The following is a 26,038-nucleotide window of genomic DNA, read 5'->3' as shown; positions in this document are numbered from 1 at the left end:
CTGAATTTCCTCAAAATGTTTTTTTCTTAATTCTGCAAATCCGAATGACATGAGCCATGTCTAGGTTTTCAATCTGGATTACACATTTCGAAAGTGTGCTGTAATTTCGATTATAAGTGCAATTGCGTCCTCCTTACTGCACTCAAAACGAAATAAGCATTAAATTCCATGGCGTTTTTTGATAATTGCAATTGAAAGACTTCATATTTTTCGCACGTTATGATTTCAAACATTCAGTGACAGGAACAGAAATACATTTGCAGACGTAAACACGCTTCTCCCGCGCCACTTCAATCCGATGTATTTCATGTATAATTTGCACAGATGAATCCAGTCCAAAATCACAAAATTTCGTCGAATCGAAACAAAATACCAAAATATATTCATTCTTGATCAAATGGAAAAGTTGTTGCAATGCGCATTCATTCACAATATGACTGCAATTTTCAATTTTAACTAGACACGCCATTTTCTTTCGAAAGTTATGTCGAGCACGCGACTAAGTTCAAATTTATCTGGGCGGAGTTATGTGCGCATTAATAATGATGTCATTGGTAATGAGAAATCTGCGCTGGTGTATTTAGTTTGGAATACGGCATTCATTCATTTACGTTGTTTCTTGTAGTGTAATTTGTTTATATAATTAAATCTTAGGTAGAATTAAAAAAATGAGCATATAATAAAAAGGTTACTGCATTTGCATGGGAAAATATGAACTCGTTTTGTCGGAAGGATATACTGCACTCACAAGTTCGTGCAGCATTCCATCCCAAACTCGTTCATATTTTCCCATACAAATGCAGTAACCTATAAATATCAGCACAATTATTAGCGTGGAAATCATCAGGGCACAATCTACATTAAGTGCTAGACATACAACATAAACATTTGGGATTCTTGTTGCGTTCGCCAATGCCAATACACAGAAGACTATGTCAGAAGCTGTCCAATTAGCATCTTGATAACTTGTGTGGTAATCCTAGTATACGAGCTGACATAGAAAAACCTTGTCTATCTTCACATCCACGTGGCTTTCATGAGAATGGCATTGCATAATGCTATTGATGCTGTGTTGATAATAACTGCAACTGGGATTACTGTTGTCAGCCTGAGGGCGAATGCTCTAATAGAGGCTATAGCTACAATTGGTGCTATACAGGTGTTGGGAAAATCCCGGAATCATCTGATTATTGAGAACATCGTACACCTACAGAATAGAAGATAAGAGTTCAGTAATTAATTGATACCTTCTGGATGTAAGTCTCGTGAAATCAAAGTATACACACCGAGATAAACTTTCTTCGATTAATTACGCATGTCCATAAACGCACACTGACATATATATATATGTATAGTATGTACGATGTATCAATGATATACAGCGAGAGGTATACATTTTTCATTAAAAGGAAACTAGGATTGCGAACACATTGATACAGGGTACATACCATATATATATTTTATTTATATCACTTACAAATATATAGATTTTCTCTTTGAACGGTGATGAGATGTACTAAATGCAGCAGTGTATGGACCTAATGAATGAACTCCTCACATCCGCTACAAAATGTAGTTCTATGCCTTTTGAGGCTGTTCACAATCACCCATGTATATTGATAAGTTGATTTTCCTTTTTTAGTTAATATTTTCTTCACATTGATTCAAGTTGATTAAATCAATGCAATACACACTTATGATTTAAACATGAAAGATGGTTTTAATAATAAAAGTAGTGCACTACAAACACTTGGTTGGCTACGTCATTCACATGAACGTTAACCATTCACCTACAAGCTCACGGATATTAATGTGAAATATAAACAAAGCGAAATGACGAACCACCAAGAGGTAATGAAAATATTTTAATATATTTACAGTTGTTCTAAGTCATTATAATTTGCTTTAGTAACAGCACCGACCATACTCTCTCTCTCTCTCTCTCTCTCTCTCTCTCTCTCTCTCTCTCTCATCCTTTGGTCGGTTTGACTTAACTTTTACCATCATTCATAAGTCCAGAGATATCTTGGGATGACAAACTAAAATCCCCTACGTTCGTCATTTCAAAGATTTTAGCCCGTATCTTGCTACGATGGGGGAGAGAGAGAGAGAGATAGACAGACAGTGACAAACAGACAGACAGACAGGGGGCATGCCTTTTGGACATCTTCATATTTAATTAATAATAATCGATTTTTAGAACATTATAGTATGTTTAAGAAACAACAACAAAAACAAAACATTAAATACATCATAGTCTGTGTACCGCGTAACCAAGGAATTTACTGTATAATGTAGACGTTGTTTGCAACTTTGTATCTTTGATAAACACTGTAGATAAATCCTAAGGAGAGTGCACACGTATCGTTACGACGAACCATATTATTGTAGGTTACTTTATGCAATTTCTATTTCAAGGTTTAAATCCAGCCCAAATTCCTTTTGTCTCTCACTCTTCGTTTCTGCGTAGTTTGTCCGTTATGCATTTATGCGGGGGGGGGGGGGGGGGGGCAAGCAGAAATCCGAACGGATTGTGATGAAAATGTGTACTTTATTAAATTCATTTAGAAAACAAGGATTATTAATACTTTTATCGTTATTTTCATACGTCACTGCAGACGTTCGCTCGAATGTTTATATATGCGTATTATTGCGCCATGGGCGGATCACAATTTTACATGCCAATAGTATTGGTATATCAAATTGCTTTATACCAACACTTTAAATGCCATGTTACTTTTAATATATATATATATATATATATATATATATATATATATATATATATATATATATATATATATATATACTTCAACGTTAGTAATTGATCGTCAGCGTTTGAAGATTTCGACCTTTCCCGCCATTTTCGATAATTTTATCAGATGAAGTATTGAACCACATATTCATAAAAAGTTTTCATTTTGCAAGTAAAAGAATCTGTATGCGTCAGATAGTGTTAGCATTTATACAATATCGAGCAATCGTTTGTGCGACAAATCAAATTACATTGTTTTCAAATTCTGATTTCGTTTTTGTATACTTATGTATAAGATTACACAACACCCCCACCCCAACATTTTTTACATTTTACACTCGATTATGACTTGCTTCAAATACTATTTTTCTGATAGAAAATACAATTATGTGGACCAAAACTTATATTTTTGTGGGGTGATTGTCAGACAACAGTTTGCAAAAAAAAAAAAAACAAAAAAAAAACAAGAGGAGCCAGACAAATTTAATCTAAAGTTATCCCTGCGACTGTCTCAATAATGTTAAGTGCATCACTATTGTTGCCAAGGTAGTGTGGTCCACCAGTCTTGGTCAATACCTCTAGCAAAGAACACAAATTCATTTTGATGACTCGTGTTCTTCATTAAATTACTGATGCAGAAAAGAGAAACTTTTGTATCATCAATATCCCAAAGGTCAGATTTGTGGCCATGTTAAGGGACTGTTTATACGTTTGTGCCCATCGTCCCAAATTTCTGAAAGTATTGAACAGTTCTGTATCCAGTGGTGTCACTAGGGGGTGCGCACCGCACCGGGTGGCACCATCAAAAGGGGGTGAGCCCAAAATCACATTTCTAAGAATTATGTATGGTCTGTTACGGAAGTTGGTCCATGGGGGTGACACTGTAAATTACCGCACTGGGTGACACCAACCCTAGTGACGCCGCTGTATGTATCGATTTTTCTGTTAAAGGGACCCTTGTGAATATAATGGAATGTATATTTATTACTGTGCCTTTCAAAAGTTTCTGGTGAGCCCAGTATTGGACAAATGGCTCAGGCACTGCAGCGAAATTATGGTTGAAGTAAGGAATCTGAACATATATTGCAGAGAAACGTGAACAAAATGAAACCTCACTTGAGGCAAAATAATTGAGAGACAGCTAAATCTTTGTTTGGAGGGGTTTGCCACCAGAGAATGAAAATTGTTATTTGTTTGCATGTAAATCGTTATAGGAATTATTGCATTTAAACAAATGTGGCATGCAAGCTTTTACTGTTGAGAACTCGTACAAGGTGATTATTAGCGTTTTGTGTTATGGCTTGGAAGAGATATTGCCCTTTATCAGCTATCTCCCTAACTTCAATTTCCATGGCATAACTGTCCCAGAAATTAAACGCAACACAATATAAGGATCACAGTGAGGATCACGACTGCAAAGACGATCAAACCAAGCACAAAAGATTATAAAATAAAAGAAACATGCGGAAATGAGTCTGTTAAAGAAGATTCTACAGAGAACTTGGCCTGAACAATAATGATGTGGAAATAATGCAGAAGGTGATGAATTTGTATGATCACGAAGATGACAACAAAAGATTCTCCAGATGACGAGGAGCCTGAGCCGAGGTATAAGTTCCACAACGTGATGCAGAAATTCTTAAACAAAAACAGCCTCAAGAAGACGAAATTCCCGATATTGATAAAATGGCAGCCCGGAGCCAGGGAAAATCGGAAAATTAGCGTCTGAAGACCGATTGGTTCTTGCTGCTTTGGATGATAAATTTAAAATAATACCTAGCGGTTGCATTTTAACGTAACTCTTAGTCCATTTATGTCTCTCAAAGTAGATATTTCTGGATTTAAGTATTTTTTCAGACATATACCATGCAGAGTAAAATCGGCAGGTGTGAAGAAATATTCGAGTGAAATTTATAGTGGAAATATTCAATTTCATATAACAAGTTCCGTATCAGATTTATGAGCTGCGAGAGGCGAGGAAGGGGCGTAAGTATGATCACGCACTTGACGTTTACGTGATGATTGAGATTTTGTTTCCTGCCAAATTTATTAAACATCTCTCAGGAAGCCAGGTAAAATTTCATCAAATGATTTTGTTTGAATTATCCTAAATGCAAGTTTCTTCATTTTGTCATTTTCTCTGACATATTTACGAAACACCATAAATTAAGACGTATCGTATACTTACTTTATGATTTCTTCAAGTTCAGGATTGTCGCATCAGTCCCATTTGGAAAGATGAGAGTTGATTGGTCCACACGAATGTTGTCGAGTGGAAATTGTTTCTCAAAGACCGTTGACTGAATTGTCAAGAACTTTGTATTCTTGTCATCCCTCTATGAAGTATGCAGATTTAGGCTTTCTCTGATTTTTAGTTTGATATTATTACTACTTTTACCGAATGGTTGAATTTATGTATGCCTGAATTAAGTGTTCGCCTCTTTGATTCTCCAACATTGGCTCTGAATCCTCTTTGAATTGTTCTCTTATATGATCGTTAGCCTTACGATCTCTTTGCGCCAAAGATCAATCGTTCATCTGGTACTAAAATGCATCTTTTGCCTGGAGCAAACATATCTCCTCTTCTCTATTCTGGTCGGCACTATTTTATATCGAAACAAAATTGACACTTTTCGTCAAATTACCTCTGAAACTAGGTCTTAAAATGTAAAACTCTGTTTGGATAATAACTCTACTTGTCTCGTCCGCTCTTAAATATGTTAGAAAGTCCATTGTAATTCTCTTCACTATTTCTGACCGACTTGGTTAAGCTGAGATTAGTCGTTGACATTTTATACAGATTGTCCATTGGCAGGTGTATTGTATGACGTGTCAACTGTATCATGCGACAGACGATATCCTGTATCGTATGATCCGACATCAGTAACGCCTTTTGGGAGAGTTTTCACAAAATCCTAGATTTAATCTGGAAAATACATAGGCACGTTCGTTTTATACACCGAGCTTTAGTACCATATAATAATATTTGTTGTTCTTTCTGTTTCGAATCTTTGTTTTATAAAAGGGCGTCAGTACAGAAAGATCTTTTTTTTTCTCTTCATGTTCCTCCAGCCGGAAAAATAACATATTTAAAAAGACATATTTTTGAGCGTCTAATGAAAATCTTTGAGAGTAGAAGTTGGTAAGTATTGGGGTCTGAACATAAGAAATATCAAATGTATAATTTGAACCTAATTCAGTTTGTTTTTCTATAAGATTAGTATGCAACTGTTCCCTTTCCAAACTCTATGATTTTTGTGAAATAAATTACATGTAATATTTGTTCATGTGCATGCGATAAAAAACATCCATGGGAAAGCGCCATTAATAAATTCCTAAAACCATTCTCCAAACAAGAAAAGTAGTCTTTGAACAAGTACTAAGCTTTTAATAAGTAGTTATTCACGTGAATCACACAAACTATAAGTGACTGAACTTACACATCCTGTTGATACTTGCTATTCTGGGTCACTCATACAGTATGACCACTTGAATATAAAAGGTACTCTAACACAAAAGGTACATCTTATGAGATAATGCAATTCTTTGGGATGTGATTTTAATAATCATCACACTCATAACCATATTTGAAAACGACTGAGAAAGTGGGCACTGATGACTTTGTTTGCAAACCGAAATTAAATGACAAGCGAAATCTGAGTGAAACGTGTGTTGCCGAAATGGACTATAAGGTAAATAAATGTCACGTTTTAATTCTTAAGTAAACGAAATAAAAATAAAAATAAAAAAAAACTGTCCTACAAGAAACCTGGCGATATTAAAATAAAATCTCTCTCAAAACAGAGCACCTGTCAAAACCTATGGACAAACAACCAATATTATCGCTGGCAATGGCCTTGACATCACCTGATTTGCAGCCTCATTGACAGTTTGAGATATTTTAGGTCTAATATCGGACATAATCTCGGACTGCCACTGTATATCACATACAAATTCAAACAGTCAACAATTCAAGATTTGGCAACCATTTGTCATCACATGTTCAGTATGCACAAAGTAACACTAATTGGCACTGAGCAATGGTGGATATAAGATACATTCATTTTAAATACGATTCATCTCATACTTTCAATTTAATTTTTTTGAAGATGAACAATATGATAACCAATAAATAACGTCTAGGTTGAAGACCGATGCAGCCATTGATGACAATTATCTTCTTCTAATGTCAATGAAGATAATTTTTATTCAAATCAGTTGAGATAATGATTGTGATCTCAGCGCGAGCGTTGCTTTGGAAGTTATTTTATGGTCATGACAACTTGATAACGTGTCCACATTGTCCATCGAAAAATTTCAAATTATTTAAAAAATACCTGATAGTGGACATGAATACAAAAAAATCTTAGAATTTTGTTAAATGACTTCTTTTGGTTAAAACATGTTTATCTTGGCATGCTATCCGCATACCTCTCCACGCAATTTGACAACCTTGGCAATGTACCACATGAGATTAAACATCAATGTCATCATCTTCAGCAAACGCAACATAACTTTTGATACCAGTAGTAGTAAGGACAGTGGTCCTAGCTGCAGTATCAGTGTTAGTTAGTAATGACAGTTTTGCAATCGAAAGTAGTATTTGTAACAGTTTGCTTCAGAAATTTACAAGAGTAGTAAATGTAGACATTCAACAATCTATGGTCGTGTCCACAGCAATATAATTTCTTATCCACGGTTACAGATCATATGTCAATCGAGACAAAATCATTTCCTACACTCTATATATCTAAGCGAGCAAGCTGAATCATGCCGTTATAGCAAACATAACTTGTACATGCTATAAATTATTCTGAATAATGTTCGTGTTGCAATTGTCTGGGTGGCTATTTTAGTTAGAACCTTTCACGTTACTTGTCTGGTATGTACAGCTATCTTCGTGTTGGTACGCAACTTCTTTCTAGATAAAAGCTACGTTAAAAATCGAAATCACATCACATCTTTCTAGATAAACATCCCTACTTTTACCCACATAATTTGTTCACAATTCAATGCCTGAGTTTTTTAGCCTTGATAACGCAAATAGTAAGATCACTTTCAAATAGCATTGCATTATAGAGTCCTACAGTGGTCTAAAGGCTAAACTCTGAACCCGGAAATCTGACAACATAATTGCGGTCAACACTATTAAGACAACGAATGAAAATAGAAGTCACGTTTAGGGACAAAAATCTATCACAGATCTAAATAGCTCTTCAATACAGTAGATCATGTATTGAATCCAGAACTCGGAAAACTAACATCACGGTTTTATTTAACAGCATTATTAAGACAACGAATGAAAACTAATGAAAACAAGTCTGGAGATGGAGATCTATCACGGATCACGAAACAGCTATTCAAATCAGTAGCCCGGGCGTAAACGGAGTGTATGTTTTAGTATAAGGAAGGGCTGATAAATCAATAAATGAACAGAGTGGAATAGAACGTATCCAAATCTCGATCAAGCCCCTCTCGTCTTGTACGTGAAGTGAGAGTCGGGCTAGCCCCCCACCTCCCAAAAAAGTAATTTCTAATTTTCAGAAAGAATCGTTGAGCTCGCCGATAAGATGTTACGTTTTTATTTCGATGTTCTTGAAAGTCGCTGGTAAATCATCAACACATTAATCCCTGGAGGTTTTTGTCGTTTACGCCTGAAATTCGAGTGGGAATCATCTTTTGAAAGCTATTTCTGAAATAATCATAAAAAAGCAACTTCCATGGATTTTCCAATAAGATAATGCCAAGTTGTGTTAAAACATCGTTTTTCATTGACTATTTGGCTCGCGCATGAGCAGAAGGGTAAAACAAATTTATTTTGCATAACTGACCCATGTATTTTGCCATAGCGTGACCATTCTTTATTCCAAATGCCCTTCTTATCCTACTTTTTGCAACGGTTCGTCTGTCTGTTTGCAGTTCATACCGGTCTGCCTTAGATGTGAGACTAACAAGTCTAAAATCCGGACACAAAATCGGATTCCGACCACGGGCGAATTTTGGATGGAAAAAAATCGGGTCCAAAAAAATGAGGCTATTCCCTCTGTATTTTGTAGTGCAACTGAAACTTCCAGATTATTTGGCATCATTGTAGAGCTACATCTGTCTACCTTTCTTTAATACCACCCACTTTAGTCTATCATACATGACCTTGACGGTACATAGCTCGGCAGTAGGCTACTACCTCCTGCCACGTAAACTCGTCACCAGGGGTTAATGTGTTAATAGTCATCTAAATACTGGGGCCAATCTGAAAGGGTCCAAAGATATTCATTCAAATGCTGGGGCCCATCTGAAGGGGATCAAAAGCTGTTCGTCTCAATAATGGGCTCCATCTTTAGTATCCCAGCAGTATGAAGACCAGCTCCTTAATTGTGTCCAAAAATATGAACTTTGCGTTTACAAAGCGAAGCAATAGACATACTAATGGGAAACAATGCTGGTTTTGTCCTACGTATTGCAACGGTTATCTATAATTAGAACTCATCTGTATAACATGAACGATAATTATTTTTATCTTGTTCATGCCATGCAGAATGGCGATGTGTTGCCCGTGAAATATATTGAGCAGCAAATATGCAGTTGCTTGACAATAAGGCTAAGCTGGGGAATAGCGACCGATAAAACGCCTAAGTTCAAAGAGTTGGTAGGTACTTATTCTATTGGTATTGTGTGTTTTCTGTAACGGTGGCTAAAACATAGTACTGTCATAAGACCCAATTACGAATTTGTACCTTTTATTATTACTAAACGATAAAAAAATCAGCCCCTCTCCGACTTCATTTCTATTTCAACTTTGATTCTGATTATAGATCACTTGATGCATTATTGATAGATCATTTGATACATTATTGAAAGATCGCTTGTTCCATAACTAACTAAAGGATCACTAGGTCAGTTAAACATTAGAACCAGAAATATTTTCTGCATATTATTCCCTGCCATTACTCGAGCTAATATCCTAAATAAAAATCTATAACATATAAATAGATTAAGCTGATTCAGCAATATAGTTATCCATCTCGTAATGCACTCCATAAAGCCCATTTTATTATCCTCAGGCTACAATAGTCCGCGAAATAATTCATTTGTACAATAGCCAGTGAAATAATTCATTTGTACAATAGTGAGTGAAAGTGAAATAATTCATTTGTACAATTCTGTATCAGAGTAAATTTCTCACCAATTTATTTCATTTACTAAGCTAAGAAAAGGTGAGTAAAACAATCCCAAAGATGAACTATAGAGGAAATAACTTAACACAGACACATCGCAAGGTAACTCATTTTATTTCAACCGTATACAATTTAATACGTAAGACTGCCTCAGAGACGGAATGGTATATGATGACACTGTTAAGGGATATTTGGTATTAAATAATTTTGTTAAAACTTAAACCAGAGAAAGAGAGTGATACAGAGCATAGCCAGGTCTAATACATAATGAATGGATATAAAAGCGTAAAGCACTTTATAGCCATTCATTACATGACCATGTCCTTGTATTTATGATCTTCAACTTCTACCAAATGTCCTTCAAAGGAGGAGAAGGTATTAACACTTCAATGGCTTCGTCTTAGACACAATTTGGAGTACATATTTCTCTGATGGTCCCCAGTGAATTAGTTCTGTCTTCGGCTGATAGTGCTGTCATACTGACATACATTATTAAATCGACATGCCTTCTCTAAAACGACTCACGATTGGAAGAAATTATGTAGAATTGTTTCTCTTTGCCTCAAGCAATTTTGTTCCATCGGTCATTCATTTTGTCTTGCCTGATACAAATACCTAGCTAGGGCAATACATCTCAAATGATAACTACTGAAGATTGCTTTTAAGTGTAAATATGTTTTTAGGGTAAGCATACCATCCAAAGTTATATCTAGGATGGAAGATAATTTTAATGAAAACCGGAACGTATTAGTACAAATTATTGATTACAACTATGATACAGGTTTTGCAATTACCCGCTTCTCCTTTTCCATTTTATAAACTTTTCTCACAGGTGAGCCAGGGACTTACAGTTTCTCTAGGGACATGTATATTACATGGATTAAGGTAGAGATCATATGGGTGAATTAAAGTAACTGGGAGTGTATGTATTTGTGTACGGATTATAATCACAAAAGGGGTACGTAACACTCACTGTGTTTTGTCTACAGCTCGTAGGTCAATGTCCTAGGGAAATGAGTCAGTTTACTACAGTAGGAACTGTCTCCCTTCACGTTTCGATAAATATGGGGAGGATGGAAATGCAATATAGAGGCTGCCTGCGTGATTTTGTTTCTCTTGTTTGCAAAATTGTTTCATTGTGTCCTGCTCGACCTGTAATTATCCAACATACTGAAATATTCTTGGAATATGGTCCAAAATGCACATCATGAACTGAAAAATAGTAGCATGTAAATTAATGGTGATATGTCAAGCGTCTTGATCAGGGTCGTGTTTAAATATTTGGTTTGATATTTGATACATAACCTGTGTGACCATCTTGTACTTTTATGGGCAATATCGCTAAATTTCGCCCGATTATCCAACGTGGGGTGGGTGGGTTATAATTTGGTAATGATCAAGATCACTTGGACGCTTGAAACAAGCAGAATAATGACTCAGATCAACTATAAATATATTTTAATATCTTAATTATCTCTTGTTGGTTCGTAATTTCGTTTAGTTTCTATTTCGCATTAATTTCCACGAGCTTGTAGGTGAATGGTTAACGTTCCTGTGAATAACGTACCTAACCAATTGTTTGTAGTGCTCTGCTTTTATTATTAAAACCATCTTTCATGTTTACATCATAAGTATGTATTCCATTGATTTAATCAATATGAAGAAAAATAGAAACTAAAATAAGAAAACCAACTTATCAATATGCAAAGGTGATTGTGAACAGCCACAAAAGGCATAGAACTAAATTTTGTAGTGGATGTTTGGAGTTCATTCACTAGTTCCGTACACTGATGCCTGTAGTGCATCTTAACTCCGTTCAAACGGCAAATATATGTATTTGTATGTGATATAAATAAAATATATGCACAATATGTACGCTGTATCAATGCGTACACAAGCCTCGTTTCCTTTTAATGAAAAATACCAGAATGTGCGTTTATGGATATGAGTAATTAATGGAAGAAAGTTCATTCTCGGTGTGTATACTTTGATTTCACGAGACTTACATCCAGAAGGTATCAATTAATTACTGAACTCTTATCTTCTATTCCGTAGGTGTACGATGTTCTCAATAATCATTTGATTCCGGGATTTTCCCAACACCTGTATAGCACCAATTGTAGCTATAGCCTCCATTAGAGCATTCGCCCTCAGGCTGACAACAGTAATCCCAGTTGCAGTTATTATCCACACATCATCACTAGTATTATGCAATGCCATTCTCATGAAAGCCACGTGGATGTGAAGATAGACAAGGATTTTCTATGACAGCTCGTATACTAGGATTACCGCACAAATTATCTAGATGCTAATCGGACAGCTTCTGACATAGTCTTCTGTGTATTGGCATTGGCGAACGCAACAAGAATCCCAAATGTTTATGTTGTCTGTCTAGCACTTGCTGTAGATTGTGCCCTGACGATTTCCACACTAATAGTTGTGCAGATATTTGGTGTTACCAACGGTTTACTTGGCATTCACGTCAAGCATACACCGTGATATGTACTTTAACTATTTTGTGAAAAATGTTGCAGTTTGAATTATATGGAACAATTATTTTACGCATGTAAGTATATTGGTTTCGAATGAAAGTTTAGAACTTTACTTTTAATTGGCACATGTTTTACTGACAACAATAATCCCAGTTGTCGTGTTTATCTATCTTGTCGTTATTATGTCCCTTTTACTTCCAAATTTACACGAACTACTGCAACCCTAATTCGATTAATCTTGGTTGTCCGTATAGTACCATTTGTATCTTGCACCTTTAAAATCACACTTGTGGACGTATATTAGTAACGGTATACAAGGACTACCAGAGAGAAAATAAAATTTCCCACCTGGACAATTCACTTCCTTTGTACTTTCAGTTTGGCATGGAGTACTTCAACCATAATTCCAGTTATCTCTTTTGTCTGTAAATCACCAGCTGTATCTTTCGCCTTGACAATCACACGTCTGGTTGGTTATTAGTAACGGTATACCAGGACTACCACAGTGAGAATAAAATTTGCCAAATGGACAATTCATGTCCTTTGTACTTCACGATTTGCATGAACTACTGCAACCATAATTCCATTATAGTAGAAGTCTTTGTAGCACCATCTGTATCTGGCGCCTTGAAAATCACACTTTTCATCGGAAATTAGCAACGGTATATCAGGAGTACCACAGTGAAAATAAAATTTAACACTTCGACAATTCATATCCCACTGCAGCCATAATTCCAGTTATCTTTGTTGTCTGTATAGCACATTTTGTATCTTGCGTTTTGAAAATCACTCTTGTCGTCGGATATTAATAACCGCATACCAGGGCCACCGCAGTGAAAATAAAATTTGTTACTTGGACAATTCATGATTTTGAACGTCAGATTCGCATACAGGACTGCAACCATAAACCCATATATATGTGTTGCCTGTATAGCGCCATCTGTATATGGCACCTTGAAAATCACAGTTCTCGTCGGATATTAGTAACGGTATACCAGGATTTCCACATGAAAATAAAATTTTCCACTTGGACAATTCATGATCTTGTACTTCCAGATTTGCATGGACTACTGCAACCAAAATTCCATTATCTTTTTTGTCTGTATAGCACCAGCAGTATGTTGCGTCCTGAAAATCACTTGTCTTCGGGTTTTAGTAACCTTATACCAGGGCGACCAAAGTGACAATAAAATTTGCCACTTGGACAATTCACGTCCATTGAACTTGCAGATTTGCATGAACTACTGCAATCATAATTCCAATATATGTGTTGTCTGTGTAGCACCAACTGTATCTTGCGTCCTGAAAATCACACTTGTCTTCGGGTATTAGTAACCGTATAGCAGGGCGACCAAAGTGACATTAAAATTTGCCACTTGGACAATTAACGTCTATTGAACTTCCAGATTTGCATGAACTACTGCAACCATAATTCCATTATATTTGTTGTCTGTGTAGCACCAATTGTATCTTGCGTCCTGAAAATCACACTTGTCTTCGGGTATTAGTAACCGTATACCAGGGCTACCAAAGTGACAATAAAATTTGCCACTTGGACAGTTCACATCCTTTGTGCTTCCAGATTTGCATGAACTACTGCAATCATGATTCCATTATATGTGTTGTCTGTGTAGCACCAACAGTATCACAGTATCTTGTGTCCTGAAAATCACACTTGTCTTCGGGTATTAGTAACCGTATACCAGGGCGACCAAAGTGACAATAAAATTTGCCACTTCGACAATTCACGTCCATTGTACTTCCAGATTTGCATGAACTACTACAGTCATAATTCCATTATATTTGTTGTCTGTGTAGCACCAACTGTATCTTGCGTCCTGAAAATCACACTTGTCTTCGGGTATTAGTAACCGTATACCAGGGCGACCAAAGTGACAATAACATTTGCCACTTGGACAATTCACGTCCTTTGTACTTCCAGATTTGTAACGACTACTGCAACCATGATTTCATTATATTTGTTGTCTATGTAGCACCAACTGTATCTTGCGTTTCGAATGATATCGCACTTGTCGTCGGATTTTAGTAACCGTATACCAGGACAACCACAGTGAAAATAAAAATTGCCACTTGGACAATTCATGATCTTGTACTTCCAGATTTGCAGGAACTACTGTAACCATAATTCCGTTATCTTTGTTGTCTGTATAGCATCATCTGCATAAGGCGTCTTGAAAATCACACTTGCAGTCGGATGTTAGTGGCGGTAAATCAGGAATACCACAGTGAAAATAAAATTTCCCATTTTGACAATTCATGTCCCACTGCAACCATTATTCCATTTATCTTCGTTGTCTGTAGAACACAATTTGTGTCTTGTGCCTTGAAAATCACACTTGTCGTCGGATATTAGTAACCGTATACCAGGACTTACAACAGCGAAAATAAAATTTGTCACATGGGCGATTCATGATCTTGAACGTCTAGATTTGACTGAACGACTGCAACCATACATCCAGATATATTTATTGCCTGTATAGTATCATCTGTAGCTTGCGCCTTGAAAATCACACTTGTCTTTGGATATTAGCAGCGGAGTACCAGGTGGTTTTAGTGAAAATAAAATTAGCCACTTGGACATTTCAAGTCCCTTGTACTTTCAGATTTACATGGACTACTGCAACCATAATCCCAGTTATAATTGTTGTTTTTGAAGCATCATTTGTATCTTGCACCTTGAGAATCACACTTATCGTCGGATATTAGTGACGGTTTACCAGGACTACCACAGTGAAAATAAAATTTGCCACTTGGACAATTCACGTCCCTTGTACTTCCAGATTTGTATGGACTTCTGCAACCATAATTCCAGTTACCTTTGTTGTCTGTATAGCACCAATTGTATCTTGCGCCTTGAAAATCACACTTATCGTCGGATATTAGGGACGGTATACCAGGACTAACACAGGGAAAATAAAAGTTGCCGCTTAGAGAATTCACGTGCTTGTAATTCCAGATTTGCACGGACTACTGTAAACATAATTCCGGTTATCTTTGCTGTCTATCTAGCGCCTTGAAAATCACACATATCGTTTTATTTTAGTAACGTTGTAACAGGGCTACCAAAGTAAAAATAAAATTTGCCACTTGGACAATTGACGTGCATTGTACTTCCAGATTTGCGTGAACTACTGCAACCATAATTCCGTCATCTTTGTTGTCTGCATAGCAACATCTGTGTCTTGCGCCTTGAAGTCACACTTGTGGTCTGACCGAAAATTGATATGTGTAATTGTATAAGTCTTATGCTCGTAGAATGTACACTGTCATGAGACAAGCACCACGAGGCTAAGTAGGACTAATCGATATGTCATGGTGTTTCCGTGCAAGGCCTAGAATAGAACAGAGGTCAAATAATCGGACCGTCGAATAGTTTTCTTTCCAAGTTTTGATGCCGACCAGCATGTGACTTTCCATATATATAACCCCCAATTTCTCAAATCAGCTGGACGTAGTTTTTGTTAACTTTTCCTCCTGTAGGACCAGATTCTAAACAAGGAACTGTCAAAAAGGTGCTGAAATCAAAATTCTTGAAGAAGGGATTCACACATGGAAAATACTGGTTTACTATTGCCGGTATCCATAAACACCCTATATTTTCTGCAATTTCTTCTATACGAACTTCGTCAGTACTTCTTCCCAGAATCAAATGTCGAATTTCGTTAACTGAAGTGTTCTTTAACGCGCAAATGCCAAAAATGATTTCGTTTAATAACCAAATAACTACAAATCACGAGGCCTTAGTTTCATACTTCGACTGTTTATCATGTTTTACATTTGTATAACTCATGAGAAGGCCTTTCTGAAAATAATGTTAGTGCTTCCCATTAATTACCATGATATCTGATCCAAACACCTGACACAATGAATTATTCCTGTCTCAAATAACTCAACACGAGTACATGTAAATAGCCTGATAATTCCTAATCTTAAGACATTAAGGAGTTTACTTTTTGCGAAACTTGGATACTGTATCTTATGACGTCTGTTCCTAGACTTTAGCTTATTACGCTGTACTAGTCCGCCCTGGTGGTCTAAGTGGTAAAGTGTCCGCCTCGGATGTGGGAGGTCGAAGGTTCGAACTCCGGCAAAATCATGTCAGAGACTTACAGAAATGGTTCTAGCAGCTGCCTCGCTTGGCGCTCAGCATTAAGAGGTTAGTGTTTGGACCCTGCGACGAACCAGATAATAAAATAAGACAAATAAGACTTCTAATGAAAACACTTTGTCAATATAACTCTCAATTCAGTGGATGTAGCAGTAAGATTTAGAAGCTGGCTTCCATGATGAGTATACTGAATTGTGAGATCTGCAACATTTTCAATCGAGACTAACTAGACAACATAAGAAGTATTCTAGTGAAAACTCAGTGCTGATACAGCGTTCCATTGAATAACAAGCAGCGGCAACATTTTCAAGATGGCCACCATGGTAGCAATAATGGACATCAGATCTATAACATTTCATTTAGGACCAATAGTGGTGGCCCTATTGGATATAAAATTGGCACCTTTTTTATTTAAGACCATGAGACATCATACATATTCAGGTGAAAATCCGATGTTAATATGACTTTCTTATTAGGAGTAGTGATAACAAGCTTTACAAGATGGTTGCAATGGTGGCCATATTGGGCATCATTTTTGCACTGTTGTCATTCAGTAACAACGAGACATCACAAAAAGTCTTTTAATAAAAGCCCCATATCGACATGACCAGGAGGAATACCAATACTATAGTTAAGATATGGCAGCCATATTGGATGTGCAGCAAAACCATTTTCATTCATGACTAACTTGACATCATAAGAAGTGTTCCTATGACAAACTTGTGCTACTGAATGACTGACAACAGGCTATCCCATAAGTTCTTCTGGTCTATGACCGGTAAAGCTAACAACATAATGATGGCTTCAGTAAGCCATAAGAGGTGCAGAAGTCTGCAGTCTCCATGCAGATTGTAGAACCGCATAGTAGGTTATCATGAAAGCTCCGAAAAGTAATTGAACGTTTTTCTATTCATAAACCTTCACACCATATATTTTGTTCATTGTAATACTCGTTATTTAAATTTTCCTCTTTTAAATTTACTGAGAAATGATGAAAAATGTTTTTAAGTTGGAAAACAGAAGACTATTATAAGAAAATAAATCTAATGCATTAATTGAGGACACGTTTTGTATATCTCTGGAAATGTATTAATATAACTGGAAATAAATAACAAAATGTTAAATTGAAATAGAAGCCATCATAAATATCCACTTTCTATTGTCAAGCACACATCCCCCTAACCCATCCCATGAACAGCATTCAGGATGTAAAACTTTAGTTCTCATTTAGTTATTTTACATGTTACGAGAGGAGTTGATACGTTTGAAAATGCAACCTTTGACCAATCCTTCCTGCCCCACCCCACCCACACAGAACTCTACTGCCCATGTCTGCATCCATTATCCGAAACCATTTTTCCCATCTATACTCCTTGTGAAACATTATACCAGATATGAGCACCCAATCTAAAGTTTGGATGAAATTGGGAAAAATTAGGAATGTAACCAATGGTCAGAAATGAACCTACAACATTGTACTCAAAGTTTTAAATAAAAATGACAGGTCCTGCTATCAGGCAATATGTATACTTTACTTTCTTATATTAGGATAGCGAAAATGGTTTGTCATTTGTTATATGTTCACTGACAGTGGTTTATGATTTTTAAGATGCTAGCTAGACTCAGCTTAATAGTCAGTGTTGCAGTCCAATGCAATACGTATTGCAGCCGTTGCAAATGTTGATATTGTAATAAGAAAAACTCAGGGACAGTAATTTTCGTTTCATATAAGCTAATTTTTGTTTCGTTAAAGTTTATGTTTGATTTTGAATGTTAGTAGGCTTTGTAGCACCGATTAGTGTCTAAGTTTTTAGGTCACATGATTCATCCCGGGCATATATACATTCCAACTATGGCTGCAATGGTGGTGTGTTATGAAACGGTATTGTGTTAAGACGTCCCCTTGCAGGTGAATCAGTTTAACCACTCGTCAGGGCAAGTGCATTTGGTCGTAGTCGCAGAACAGGAAAGGGCCAGGCCGGGGAATTTAAAAGTGTAGGGACAAGGTCTTTCGTGGACGAGGATCATCCAAGAAACGCAGAAATCTTGCAACAATACACATTTTAATTGAAGATATCTCTTCTCTCACCATTTCACATTGTTAGTCTCTCCCTTTCTCGATTGATTGATTGTAACAATGTACAACCATGACCTTGTCGACGATACAGTCAGCAACACGTTCGACGACTCTGTGACCCAGTCAACAACTTTGCAACACACTCGGCGACCCAGTCGGTGACTCTGCGACATAGCGACCCAGCTGACAACTCTGCAGCCCAGCGACTCCGAGAACCAGTCAGCGACTCTGTGACCAAGTCAGCGACACAGTCGACGGCTTAGGCAACCCAGTCAGCGTCACAATCGGAGACCCAAGTGACGATCCAATCGATGACCAAGCGACTCAGTCAGCGACCACAGGGCACCCAGTCAACGACTTAGCGACTCAGCGAAAAGAAGCCAGAAATAAGACAGTATCCCGCTCGGTTAGAAATCTGCCACACTCTAGAGCGCCAGTCCTCAGATTCAGGTGGGTATCACTCCAAATACAAAGACCTATCCTAAAGAACCCGATACAGAGACACTCAGGGAAGTGTAGCCGAGGCAGTTTCCACTACAATAATAATCGTACTGTCAAAAGAAATTATTACACATTAACATGTGTGTGTTTTAATAGCTAATTAACCTTTAAAAACATAAGCCTTGTAATTGGTTCATAAACAGCTAGACACTTGCAATGCTTAGATGCATTAATGTACAGTGGGTGAGCAATACATATATAGGAAACTCAACCAGACTTCTTATATACCTTCGGTACATCCATGATTTATGTCTGAACTCACTTTTATTGAGTAATTGTGCAATACACTGAAAGACTGGATATGCTGAAGCCACACTTTACAGTTTAAGTGAGAAACTGAAGGAGAAAGGATTAGACACTATAAGTATGATTGGGATATGGACTGATGGTGCCAGTCTCATGACTGGTCAGAGGAACAGTAAAAGAACCGTTTCTGTCCCTCCCTTGTGGGCCTGCACTGTGTCGAACATTGGTGTGCCTTGACATCTTCATACGCCTTTAATGCCTTTCCATTGTTGCGTAAGTTTTAGATACATCCAGCATAATTTGCTATTTCATCAATTTCACTCTAAGTCACAACAGACTTAAAGATATATAGAAACTACTGCTTTTACCTCAATAGAAATAAAATGTCATCGATTCAGTGTGTTGGCTAAGTTTGGAAAATGCAGTGGAAGTAATTTATTGGACAGATCTGGCCTTCTGCAGTTACGTAAGTCAGGGGTTTCAAACTCAAACCACCCTGAAGGCCGCTTGAGGGCATTTTAGATGGCCTAAGGGCCAAACCACCTTTGTTATCTTTCATGACATTTTGTGAGGCCAGTCATTTTGCAGGCCACAGGATACGGCTTTGCAGGCCATGTGTTTGAGACCTCTGCCCTAAATCATAAGTTACCAGAAATCCCAACGCAAGCAGGCTGTCAAATGAAGTCTGTCATTTCATATTTATCACACGTATGCTCATGGACATAATACCTTTTCTCTGCAGACTGTCCAAGATATTTTCTGCAGACTATCCAAGATATTTTCAGCAAAAACAGTTGAGTTGAGCATGATCATACCCATGCTGGAGGGTACAATGGCTCTTTAAAGGACCCGATTGAATGCAGGGAAATATTTGTGGGCAATCTTAGTGAATATGTAGTGTGTGATTAGGAAAGAGTTGTGTTCAAGAGACCAGTTATTGGATATATACTGTTTGATGGGGAAAGAATTGTTTACAAGTGGATATGTGGTGTGTAATGGAGGAATTGTGTAGAAGAGACCTGTCAGTGAATGTGTGGTGTGTGATGGGGAAAGGCTTGTGTACACGAGACCTCTCAGAGAATATGTGATGCCTGATGGAGAAGATGTGCAGGAGACCTGTCAGTGACTATGTGGTGTGTGATGGGGAAAGCTTTGTGTAGAAGAGACCTTTGAGTGAATAAATAGTCCATGATGGGGAAAGAGTTGTGAACAAGAGACCTTTGAGCGAATATGTGGTGTGTGATGGAGAAAAATTTGTGTAGAAGAGACCTTTTAGTGAATATGTGGTGTGTGATGGGGAAAGGGTTGTGTAAAAGATACCTTGAGTGAATATGTGGTGTGTGATGGGAAATGATTTGTATAGAAGAGACCTTTGAGTGAACATATGGTGTGTGATGAGGTAAAATTTGTGTAGAAGAGACCTTTGAGTGAATATGTTGTGTGTGAGGGGGAAAGATTTGTGTAGAAGAGACTGTCAGTGACTATGTGGTGTGTAATGGGGAAAGATTTGTGTAGAAGAGACCTTTGAGTGAGTAAATAGTCCATGATGGGAAAGAGTTGTAGACAAGAGACCTTTGAGTGAATATGTGGTGTGTGATGGAGAAAGATTTGTGTAGAAGAGACCTTTGAGTGAATACGTGGTGTGTGATGGGAAATGATTTGTATAGAAGAGACCTTTGAGTGAACATGTGGTGTGTGATGGGGGAAAATATGTGTAGAAGAGACCTTTGAGTGAATATGTGGTGTGTGATGGGGAAACCTTTGTGTAGAAGAGGCCTGTAAGTGAATAAATGTTGTGTGATGGGGAAAGAGTTGTGTAAAAGAGGCTGTTACCGACAGTAAGAAAGCATTATAAATGAGAATGTATCAGACAATGTTGATGGATTCAAGGGATTTAGTGAACAAGTTGAAGATGAGACTGATAATGACAATGTGACAAAGACTGAACTGAAATTCCATCAGAATCATAAGCTCATTATTCCAAAGCAAATGCCCAGCTATATTCAACAGAAAGTTGACAATTTTATGATTTCAGCATGGAAATATTGTGGAATATATGTAAGTGTTGATATAAGAGAACAATTTAAATGCAGAAAAAAAACTGTAAAGTGACCGCCTATGGCAAGATAGAACCTGCATAGATCTGTACACACTTTTCCTAGCAAAAAACAAATTGATGAGGAAATACACACATCTGAGTACAGCCTGTACAAAATACTTTTAAAATAATACCAGCAGTGCTCATAATCAACAGGAAATGCATGGAGACACTTCCAAATATTAAAGTGCTGTGTGATACATGTCAGCTGTTTATTGTGAACAGAATCAAAATAAGTATTGCATATAACTGAGTGAAAAGAAGTTCAGTATACTAATATGAATATCTCAGGAGGGGCTGAACATAACGGCCTTGACTTTACTGCCGTGGGAAAGTGGAAAGGAAAAATAGTGATAAAGATATATAAAATGTAAAGTTACACATATGCTGTCATAGCTAACATGTGTTATAGCACATTTAAGTTCTAAGTTCTAAACCTTTCTTGAATTACTTACTGATAAAAGTGTAGTGTAAAGATGTAATGATGATGACGAATGTAACTGAAGAAAGATTTGTTTATTGATGTTTAATAATCCATTCAGAGTGTGTGCATCTATCTTCCATCTTGCCATTAATGCGTCTATCTCTCCATCCAACTGTACACATTTTCTGGTATGAACACACTGCACATGAATAGAATGCATTCAGACAACTACAAAATTTTCTACTTCAAGATAAACTACAGCTTACACACAATGTCAAATGCTATATGCGAATAATGAGAAATCGAAGACTTCGTTAAAACCCAAAGCACACATACATGTATGTTGCATTCCTTGCCTTGCTCCAACTTTAACCCATTCTACTCGCACTTCTCCCTATTCTTTTTTGTCCCAAAAGGAAAAGTCACTTCACCCTAAACTTTAAGTCTCGCTGGAACCCTGAAAACATTATATGTTCCAGACAATTAGTCTGAATATACCTCCCCGTTTATTTGTAACGCCACCGCCACCACCAACACCAATGTCAATAACAGAAATCATTAATTTGATAAAAAGTGCACAGAACTTAGTCATTTAATTCACTGATTTTTAATTTCTAACCTGACTGTGACAGAGTGGCCATAACACTGACATCCAGGTCTGCGCCTTTCATGCTAGACGGATTTTCCATATTAAAACAGTGACATATTGCATACACTATGGGCAAGTCTATTTTCCTCAAAGAGAGTGACGTAGTTCGTCCTATTTGGTAACTGCCGTAATTTACCAGAATGTTGTCAGTTTAGAGTTATACCTATTTGCACATACGAACATAGAAATTACACCGCTTGTTAAATCCACATGAAAGGCCAATTTGTACTTGTCATTCTTACCTTTCCTTGATTCGACATTGTAAATATCGGAAGCAGACGATGTAGTAGTTTCCTTCTATGTACATACATGTGTAATCATGCATACACCACTTAACTGAAAATGAACATATCCAGGACCTGAAAAAGACTGATGAGCAGAGTCATCTTTTACACTGAAAACTTCCATTTGGAATGGAATGCCCAGATGAAAACAATGTTACAGCACACTGGGCATAATCAGGTTTGATATTATAAATCAATAAATGAACTGACTACATTCCGTACTCTTGTATCTCATTTGTGCTTTTCATTTTTTAAATCGGTAGTGGGGTACAAACAAATGGGAGCTATATAGGATGGATAATTGGTGTGTTCATATGTGAGCAGAACCTAATTGCAACCACTCTTTTTACTGACAGAAGTAGATTACTTGTTCACATATTTAAATATATTAAATCCCAATGTCTCTCTAATTTGTATTTTATTTCGGTTGTCCATTATGTCAGTGCGTCTGTTCATAATTTGATGTCATATACTGTTTAGTTGTCAATATTGTTGAATAACCATGTGCAGACTGTTTTCACTATATATCATGTGCTGCTGGGATGAATAAAAAATGTCAAATGTTCTAAATTGTACATTATGTAAATATTTTCCAATAAATAATTTCTCAAAAATGAAGGTATATTATATAGCACTGATGGGAGAAAAATATACAATATGTGATAAATGTTTATTAATTAGCCCTAGGGCAAGGTTGAGTGGGTCATGAAGACTATGTGGACTCAGCTGAGTTCAAAATAAGTGTGTGTGTGTGTGTGTGTGATTTAGCTTTTTAACGTAGCGTTTTAAAAAATTTCAGTCATATCGCTACGATGACTGCATCGTGGGTTCGATCCCCGGCCGAGTCATACCAAAGACTTACAAAAACAGTACTAACAGCTGCCTCGCTTGGCGTTCAGCATTAAGAGGTTAGTGTTAGGACTGGTCGGCCCGGTGTCAGGATAATGTGACTGGGTGGGACATCATGCTACATGTCTGTGGCATGATGCCCCAGTGCTAGACATCACTATAAACTGCCACATTGCAGACATCGTAGCGATATGACTGAAAAATTGTTAAAGCTACGTTAAAAATCAAAATCACATCACACATCTCACGATGTCTGCAGTGTGACAGTTTATAGTGATGTCTAGCACTGGGGCATCATGCCACAGACATGTAGCATGATGTCCTACCCAGTCACATTATCCTGACACCAGGCCGACCAGTCCTAACACTAACCTCTTAATGCTGAGCATCAAGCAAGGCAGCTGTTAGTACCATTTTTGTAAGTCTTTGGTATGGCTCGGCCAGGGGTCTTCAAAATAAGTAACAATACCTGAAAAATACAGAAGACTTGAGATGAAGTATTACCAAGTTGTTCCAGTTTACTTTGTTGTAAGTTAAAATTAAATGCATGATATGAAAAAAGAGTTGTACCTACAAGTATTATCTCTAATTAATTTGATGGAACTTGAGCAGTTTAAAAAATTCAGGAAAACAAAAAAGTAGATATTGTTGATTTGTATATATGCATTTATATACATTTGCTGTATGTCTGCTTCTAATAATTTGAATCAGTTTTTAGGCCGTATTATTGGTTTGAAGCTACTGGTACATTGTGGAATTGATCCATGCATGGTATTTAAACCCATATGTTTTTTTTCCTCCAATGGTATGATTTTTGTTCCTTTTATCTTCTGTTATCTATCAAAACACTGCAAGTGAAAGCCTCAGCTTTCACTATTGCCATTAACCAGAAGACTGCTACCTTAAATTGTTGCAACTAGCTAAATTGAGGAAAATATTAAACTGATATTTAAACTTAAGCATCACGCAGCTTGTGTTTTATTGTATTGATGTATTAGTGGATCAAAATTATATCTTCATTGGGATACTGGTTAAGACTGCCTGAATGTTTATAACAATTAGTTTGTTCAAACATTTACACTAATCACTGACCAGAAAACGTTCTATAATGATCTGTGGTAAGCTTTCTGGCTAATCAATAACCAGAACACTTGCCATGTCTATGGCAAACTTCATTGCCAACTTTTATCAGTGAAAGTTCACAACCAATCCTGTAAATATTCATTTATACACACCCATTTGCAGGTCACAATAGAAACATGAAAAATAATTTATTTTGGTATGTATAGTGTGCATTTGTACATCATTGTTTCTATTTTCAGAAGGGGGTACACACCATTCAGTAGAAGGAAACATTTCTAGACCAATCTGAAGAGAGGATCAAGGCATTAAAATTGCCTACACACAGCATGTCCGTCTCAGATAATGAATTCATTGCATAGTAACTATCGTTACAAGACTTATTTAAGGAATAACTAATACTTTAAAACAAGATAGTCCTGTTCATTGATTGTCTATGTTAATAAATTGATTTCACTTCACATTGTTGTGTAGTGTTTGTTCTTTGGCCTACACTGATTTCATTTCATATCACTGTGTAGTGTTTGTTCTTTGGCCTACACTGATTTCATTTCATATCACTGTGTAGTTTTTGTTCTGTGGCCTACACTGATTTCATTTCATATCACTGTGTAGTTTTTGTTCTGTGGCCTACACTGATTTCATTTCATATCACTGTGTAGTTTTTGTTCTGTGGCCTACACTGATTTCACTTCATATCACTGTGTAGTGTTTGTTCTTTGGCCTACACTGATTTCATTTCATATCACTGTGTAGTTTTTGTTCTGTAGCCTACACTGATTTCATTTCATATCACTGTGTAGTTTTTGTTCTGTGGCTCAACAAGATGTACACAGAAGAGACGGATTAGTTATTCATATCTTCTATCATGAAAATTTTCAAACTATCCAACATACCCATTCATGGTAACAATGATACATAGCGTGATACTAAACAAGTTATTGTATCATATTTGTCTTTGTAAAATAAACTTCGTTCTTTGTTTACTTTCTCACCTTAAATCACATTATCACGTACTTCTTTGTGACCATACAATGATCAGTACTTCATTGAATGTATGTGATGTTTCAAAAGTAATATGCACTGGCTTAAGCTTTGATGTGTCCAGTATAAGTATGCAGACTTATCTGTGTAAATTTTTGATAGGACTAATACATGTATTTTAGGTGTTGTGTTACCCAAATAAGTATTGTTGTTGTTGTTGTTGTGGGGTTTAATGCCATTTTTCAGCACACGATAGGCTATGCATGGCGGCCAGTATTAATGGTGGAGGAAGAAC

General features: G+C 36.8%; 1 long non-coding RNA gene and 1 pseudogene across 1 annotated transcript in view; both read left to right on the top strand.

Annotated features, from left to right (window-relative positions):
* LOC149773067 (uncharacterized) overlaps positions 1-25,220 on the top strand; it is a 34,988-nt gene extending 9,768 nt beyond the window's left edge. The window contains exon 2 of the long non-coding RNA XR_016417486.1: positions 25,002-25,220. This is a non-coding gene — a long non-coding RNA (uncharacterized LOC149773067). The remainder of the gene's footprint in view (positions 1-25,001) is intronic.
* Positions 1,043-23,523, top strand: LOC149773068 (uncharacterized; annotated as a pseudogene).
* Positions 25,221-26,038: the final 818 nt, after the last annotated feature.

The sequence above is a fragment of the Sinohyriopsis cumingii genome, unplaced genomic scaffold (genome assembly GCF_028554795.1).
Source record: "Sinohyriopsis cumingii isolate HCF-2022 unplaced genomic scaffold, ASM2855479v2 utg000913l, whole genome shotgun sequence".
Taxonomy (NCBI): domain Eukaryota; kingdom Metazoa; phylum Mollusca; class Bivalvia; order Unionida; family Unionidae; genus Sinohyriopsis; species Sinohyriopsis cumingii.
Note: the sequence above shows the minus strand (reverse complement) of the source record. Positions and strands in the feature narration are given on the sequence as shown.